Below are 8,506 nucleotides of genomic sequence, written 5' to 3' on the forward strand. Positions count from 1 at the left end.
CACTAAGGTATATTCTGTATTAGGTTCTGCTGTGGACTATACTTTTTTGAGAAGGGGGGCTCCACAGATATAAGGAAAGAAGTAAACACTGTCTTAACACGGTACTCTTATTCATATAAAAGTATATCATGAATTTATTTACCTTATTTATCAGTTACTATTTAGATCCAAATCGAGATTTTACAGCACATTTTTAACTTGAGGCATGGTGGTGTGTCAAACAAAAAAAGCGGCCTGGCCACTAATGAATGAACGAATATTTGCTGTAAACTTCTTATCAATGCTATAAGTGTAGCTACCAATTTGGCCGCCAATTTTGAGTTCATTCCTTTAAGTTGCATTGTCAATCCTATTCTGGCCGCACCGTTTTTTTTTTTCACACCTAAGGTGTTTTTGATTAGATATCATGACATTTTGTCAACACACACCAACAAACTACAGCAAGTAAGAAAGTGAAACTCGATAGTAACCGACATTAGCCTTAGGATCGCAACCATATTATTCGGAACAGACCTTTACTTTGTAGAATTAGCCAGATTATTTAAAATACACAGAAGTTTTTCCTCTCCAAAACAGTGCTATTAGCCTCCTTTATAGTAACGCCATGAAATTTAATTTTACAATTTCTTGTCATCACCCCTATGCAATCGGTGCAGCCGTGTCAAGCATAATTATTTATGCTAATTGCTTAAGTTAATATCGCGTGACGCTAAACGCTCTTTTATTTGGATAATTTCATAAAATTTACTAAATTTATGCTGAAAAGTTGGCACTGAATAATCAATAATAACCGTCCACTCGTACGATTCTTTTGAAAACTTCAAGTAAAAACTACTAATCTAGTTTCCTCTAGGTTTGTTTTAGATATTTGTAAATACTTTGCTATAAGGAAATGTATCTGACGCTTACTTAACAGACACTAGGAACAGAAAGTGCTTATTACAGCGTTATATTAAGAATTTCGTTGAGATCATCATATTAAGATGCTTTTTTAATAATAAAAGCTTCTGATTAAAAAAGAGTACTGTGGCTAAAAGAGACATTTCCTCCGACTGAAACAATTACTCAACATAGAATTACAGTCAATATCACTATCGGTAGATCTTGTACTGGTGAAAAAGCTATCCACTGTCGTCCTTAATTTGAACTACTGACCATAAGGAAGGTGGCCAGTCAGCAGCACCCTACCATCAACCATCCACGCTAGCGATTTGACTATCACGCTTATAACGTACCTATAGCTTAAGGTGTGGGGAATATTTTATGTTAACGCACGCATTCGATTCCGGCTCCGAAATCCAAAGCCCACTGTCGGTAGAAACTGCTGTCTTCAATTCCAAAGAAACAGGCCAGGTATATAGCTACAAATACAATGTATCTGAACGTATATAATTATAAAGTCGTACAACTGAAAGTATGAGATTGCAAAGTGCAATGTAACAAAAAAGTATCAATATTAGCAAGGCTGGATTAAGGCTGCAATGGGTCCTCGGGTATTTTGAGTTCAGTGGCCTTTTACCTCCCTATTAAACAATATATCAATTTGAATAAAGAAATACTGCCCACAACTCAACTTGTAAAAATATTTTAACTTCAGCAGTTACCATCTAAACGTCTTAGTATTAATTTAAATGTATAAAAATATTTATCTTGCCTTTAATAACCAGATTCTGGACAGTTCAAGATCTTTCCTTTCTGTAAAATGCTGCAAAATGTTTGTGTAGAAATGTCTTTAAAATGCACACTTCCTTGCAAGGTGTGAAGACATATCCAGGACTGGACTTTTTTTGTTTTTTTTCTTCTAATGCCCCCTTAATCTTACTTTTCTCAGAAACATAATATTGAATTTATTAAATTATACTTCTGCAACTATAACCTACACAAAATGCTGCGCCCATGGAAAAATGTGTCTGTAATGAAAAACAAAGGGTCCTGTGTTAAACTAATCTAAAACTGAAAAATAATTACAGATGGATAAAAATGAATTAATTATAACACAGAAACTCTGATGGTTATAATATACGAGAGGGGAGGTTGTTTAACTTGTTATCACATTTGTATTAATGCACATTCCTTCCAGATTGTTCTTTCTCTAATACGATCGACTTAGACGACAAAACTGCCTATTTTTATAATCTATAATAATAGAGATGACACTTTAAACCAGTGGTTCCCAACCTTTTGTGGCCCTCGCAACCCTCCCCTAAAAAGTGTGCATTAGACATTTCCTCTTGGCCTTGTATAGGTCTCTTCCGTGCAACCCCTGGACCCTCATTTCGCACCCTCCAGGAGGTACCAACATCCTTGGTTGGGAACCTCTGCTTTAAACATTGAAGTTTATCAAAGCCAACTCACACTAGCAACTATTTGACTGTTAATTCGCTCTACCAAGTAGCTGTCATAACTAGAATCTGTTCCAATTCTCTCTCGTTTTCAGAGTAGCTTCTGGACATCGAGAAGGGCCTCACTTAATAAAAGATAAATAACCACTGAATTTTGTACACAATAATCTTGATAATGGAATACATCGATATGTAAGTCACATCCATGAAAATGATCTACCATACAGTACATTCAATCTTTCTTCGAATTATTTCTGAGGCGAATTTGCAAGTAAATTTTAGGCTACAATGTCTCTTACAAAAACGTTTTAGCTAATGTTAAGGATATTCTACAAACTAAAGAGAAATCTGGCACCGTACTTTGATGTATATTACGACAGAACACAGAAAGGCTATCGCAGTGGTTTTCACTTTCAGCTGAATATGACTTTGAAAAGTGGCATGAAGTTGATTGACAAGCGCCAGTAAAACCCTCAAACACGATAGATCTAAACAAGAACTGGAATTAAGGAGATTATATACATGTCTGCTATCTACTTACTAAATAAGCTATAACCTTCCTACATGTCGGTTTCCTCCTTAAAATCATTTTGTTCAATAATTTTTTTCTGTTGTACCTGTTGTTCATACAGTGAATTTTTTTATATAAAACATATCCATATTTTGTACATATTACTTGCATCAAATCATTTATTCACTTCCCCATGTTTTTGTTTTTTTTTAATTTTCGGAGAATTAGCGACTTTAATAGTCGTAGATGTATTTTTTTCTTGTTAGTCTGTCGAAAACCAATAATGGTTATATTGTAATACATCTATTCTATATGATACTTATTACTATTATACAATTCCTTCAACAATTGTTTTAATAGCTTACAGTAGGACACAATCATTTTATCCAAGAAATGTGAAGTGTACATTCACCAAAACGTTGGAATAATTTTTCTCTTATTATTTATTAATGAAGGTGTATATACTAAAACAAACAAACAAAAAACAAAACAACGATATATCTGAAAATGAATGGTTCCAGAAAACAAAACAATACAGGGTGCATAACCGCAAAATGTAATGACTTTGAAACTGTATAGTTGCAAAAAACGAAATATTCCAAATGTTCGTATATGACAAGACTGGATATATTGTAGAAAAGAAAAATTACTTTAAAAGTTTTGCACAAAATAACTGTAAAACTTGGCTTCTAAATAATATTACGTTGAATACAAAAAACTAAGGTAAAATAACAAAGACAACTTGTATGAAAAACAGGGCTCGAAACATTTTTTTATGAGAATCAACGAAGTTCTTGTAACAATAGTTCATATATAGTGTTAAAATGTGCTCGTAACAACTTGAGAAACTTACACCTCACTTGGGCTATTATGTTACGTAAAACCTTCTCAAGAACGTACTTAAAGTGCAGTTAAAATACATAAACATTCTTTACTGTACAGTAGACAAGTTTCTCAAAAGTATAATTTAATTCAGATTTGTGTAAACGTCGCAAGTTGTATACACGGTGTTTATAAAGTTCTTTACCATCTACATGCAGTTTACATTTAACATGTAAAGGCAAACTGTGAAATAATGAGTGCGTTTTTTCTTAACGAAAAAGAAAGAAAGAAAAGAAACGTCTGGCCCAGACTGTCCATGGATCTGCCACATATATTTAAGTTAGATTAGTTCCGGGGGGGGGGGGGCCTCAATAATCCTGATTAGTATAGAGCATTTCAAATGCTATACACGAACGCTGCATTTCAATACTACAAGAAATCTAAGTCTTGTTCTTAAGTTTGCCCTTGTCCAGGGTTACTGATAAGATTTGAAACCCCCGAAACTGGTTTTACTCAGTTACGAGCGGCAAAGCTAAGAATAGAGTGGAGCTCATGTTTATTTATCAAAAGTAATACAAATAAATTACAATACTTGAAACCACTACTGCTAGGCAATGAGAAGAACTATCACAAAAGTAATCATTTTAACACCATTTAAAGTGCTACCGATACGTTCTTCTTCCCAAAAATACGCTTGTTGAGAATTAAGTGTAACACAGTAAACCTATTATTACAATTGCAATGGATAGCGTTTCGGCCGGATCGGTATCTGGCCAAGTCCTTAAGCCGGATAAACTATAATCGAATCTTCGGTCGTTCAGTAGTTGATATGTTTATTTAAACAAACAGTTTCATAGAACAATGGAAGTATAATCAAATATATAGCTAAACAAACTAAAGACTGAAGAATATACAGTATCAATACATTAACAACGGATATCATAATAATCTCAGGTACTCATATTAGTTCCGACTAGTTTCCACTTCCGTTAATTTTCTACAGAGTCGAAAGAATCTTTGAACGTTCTAGTCTTTTTTTGGACATGTCTAGTGTTTCTTTAAATCTCAACCTGAAATATGACGTGCAATATATATATATATATGTAAGGTATGACATGTTAGATCATCTGATACTGTTTTAGCAATATTCAATAAACAAGAAATGCAGAACGTGTCATTTGAAGTGTAAACACTGTTCTCCGAGACTGACTTAGCTGATGATTGCCATCAGTGGCATGAAGAGTAACAAACTCTGTATTCATTGATTACCATGATTGACTTAACATGCAAAAAGTCTTGTGTGGGATTACTTTGAAGAGGTTGGTGTTTTTTATAGAAAAGTGTAAAGTGTGTTTCACGTTGATTTCACGTGGTAATAAAGACAATGCAGCTTCTACTTCTCTAATACACAAACTTCTGTACAATAAGCATATTCAATACTATAGTAACTTGTAACAAACTTCGAAGTTACTGGATCTAATATTCAAGGTGAAAGAGTGGCCTCATGCCGATTTGTGTATCAAACAACAAACCATTCTGGAGCGTTATAAAAGAAAACTACGACACATGAATGATCATCGTGCTAAAGAGTTACATTATGCAATTGATAAAATGTTGCACTGGCTAATTAACCGTATTCACTAATGAAGGGTTTGTGAAGAAAGAACAAACACAGTACAAATAAAGTTATTTTTCTGAAAAATCTGTCCTGAGTATACATAATGAAAAGGAAGACGGTAACTGCTGGTCAGATTTCAAATGTCAATACTATTTCTCTATGACATCAAATATCTGGCCATGTCAACAATTAACAGTTATATCAGTTTCACAGGGCATTGGATCACGAAACATACATTTACAATATGCTACTCTTAATATAAAGTTTTTCTTGGAAGTCATAATAGTGATAAAAAGAAAAAAATGCAGGAAAATCGAATGAATACGTGGGAAATTGAAAAGAAACATATTCACTCCTGAATAAAGATAATGTGTTAAATTAAACAGAAGTTGTGAAAGTGTCATCCACATAGCGTGTGTAGAAATATGTTGTTGTTGTTTTTTTTGTATTACTTGGTTGAACAATTTGTTTTCAAAGTCATCCATGAAAATGTCACATATAACAATGACCATCATCAATATAATCAAGGACTCAGCATGGGAAGTCCTCTATCACTGTGGCATTTTGATGGTTGACTTTGAAAACAAATTGTTCAACCAAGTACTACAAAAACCACATTTTTACACACTCTATAACGGATTAAACATCGTGAAAACTTCTAATGGTGCTGGACCTCAAGTGAATCATGTTTCTTCCACAAATTACAAGTTTTGATGTTCTGGAATACCGGCAAACTCCATTGATCTTATAATCCTCAGTAGAAACGTAGTTGTTACATATTTAAGCATGTTGAAAATTATTGTTTATACAAAATGATTTAAGTATGTCTTAAAAGAAACTTGCACTAAATTTTCAAACAAGATGAAATTCAACATACACTTTAAATAATTTCGAAAGGAAAAGGGGCAAAATGCCTTTTTACTAATATCACTAATAATCACTGGCCCTTGCTGTAGGCATGTTTAAAATTGCTATAAAATGGGCCTCATAAAAATCAATAATTTCAGAAATTATCCTAAATGAAGATACTCATCATCACTCTCCGTCGAAGGATAGCACAAGCCACTTTAAACTGAGAACCGTAAAAACATCTTTGAGAGAAATGCTTGAAAGTAGATTTGCTGGAATGCAAAGCAATCCAGATTTCAACTCGTTTTATAGTATCAATTGTTAAAGAGCAATAGAACCAAGCAGAGAAACAGAGTTTGGTGGAGAGATCACTGACATTGCTAATTTCAAAATCAAATGTTGTTGTTGTAGATCTTTATATGGCTCGTTCTGGGATTTTCACAGTGAAATATCTGCAGACATTTTTGGCTTTAATGCTAGTAGCCAAACAAATCATAACAAAGAAACCCATATCACCAGTGAAACTAACTTGTATTTTTTATCTACCATATTTAAACCGACATTATATATTATTATGAAGAAAACTGAACAAAGACACATTTTCAATACTACTCCGGTTAATACAATGACTCCTATCATCCCCAGCCAACAATATCCAAATTTTAAGAACTAATAAGAACGAAAGATAATACATTATAATATGTCAACCATATTACATCTGCCATATCCAGTGACGACGAGGCCTGGTACAGAGCTCATAAGGTGTGCTGAAATACAGCGGTCATATTAGCGTTCTAGGCGCTACATATAAGAACAATATTCGTGAACAACGAACGAGTCTTTTGATGTGAACCAGATTAAGTAACTGAACTGTATTCATTAACGATCTTACAAATCAGGTTTTTACGGTAAGAATTAATAACAAATAATTTTTAACATCGATTATTCGTGTGCTGCCTTTTTCAGAAGCTGGAAACGTTTATCAGGCAAAGAGAAACCAGTTTCTTCATGAAAATGCTGAGCGGCTACTGTTCTAACATCACAGTCTTTAAATCCTTAATTTTAACTTCCTACTAATTAGTTTTTCTGACAACTAATTGAAGAACGCGAATAAAAGAAAACGGCGCTTTATCACAAAAAAAACAACAACACTTAAATTAATATTAAGTTCCTTTCAGAAAAAACTAGACGAATTTTTTAGTGAGAGACTGATTAAAACAGATTCGATTTAGATATATAAAGATTAAGATGATTGCTTAAAAACCCGAAAAATTCGCTCATCGTTATTTCAATTAATTTTAAGTTTAATAAGACTTGTTTGTTTGACCGAAAGAAGCAGTATCTTATGCTTCGTTAAGTTCTAAACTTAAACGGATTTTTCACACAAACACAATACATATATCGCTGACTTTGCAATATTTACTGAAAAAATATAATTATTAGTGTTATTGCTATTCTGCATTAATACGGTTAATAATACAACAATTATTTTACAATGAAACGTCTATAAACCAAGTGATCTCTTTATCCCATTAAAACTGCATGTCATACACAGCAGTTTGGAAGCAACGGAAAATTTGATATTTTCTCTACCGCTGGATGTAATTCAGTAATACTAATAAATCATATTTAATTAATATATCACTTTTGACAGGTATTCAAGCCTATGTGAAATTAGTAATAGGCTCACTGAATAAACCTTCGCTTAGGTTGATATTTTAAATAGTCAATTTCGTTGTTTATACGAGATCCCCAGTGAATCAAGAAAGCGTCAGTTTCCGAGTGCAAAACATCACGTGACACACATCAATCTGTCTTCAGACAAGGGATACTAAATTATAGCCAACGTGTTTAGAAATTTGAATAAGCTGGGAGCGTTTTTTTTGTGTTTTATTTATTTTTTGTAAAAGAAATGTAGTGATAAAACAAGGTATGCAATTAGTTTTACAAAATTTAAATAATAATAAAACAAGGTCACCTACAAAAAAAACTTCACAATATCAACGTTACGAAGAATGTCCTTTTCTTATATTCAATAACTATTATAGCAGTTACTCTACAGTTAACCGTTGTCTTCTTCCATCACAACTCTGATATTTTATACTTCGTGAAGGCGAAGAAAATACTTATTTTGGTCAACCTATTTTTTTTTCTACCGAAAAAGTTAAATAAATGTATTTAACAATTGTCCACTAACTGTATCCCAGTGATAGTAACCATACAATGCGAAATGTATGTATAAAACCCTATATCTCTACAACCTATTTATGCTTACGTATAGTGCCCGGCATGGCCAGGTGGATAAGGCGCTCGACTCACAATCTGAGGGTCGCGGGTTCGAATCCGAATCCCACCAAACATGCT

This window comes from Limulus polyphemus, unplaced genomic scaffold (assembly GCF_000517525.1).
Source record: "Limulus polyphemus unplaced genomic scaffold, Limulus_polyphemus-2.1.2 Scaffold571, whole genome shotgun sequence".
In the NCBI taxonomy this organism is placed as follows: Eukaryota; Metazoa; Arthropoda; class Merostomata; order Xiphosura; family Limulidae; genus Limulus; species Limulus polyphemus.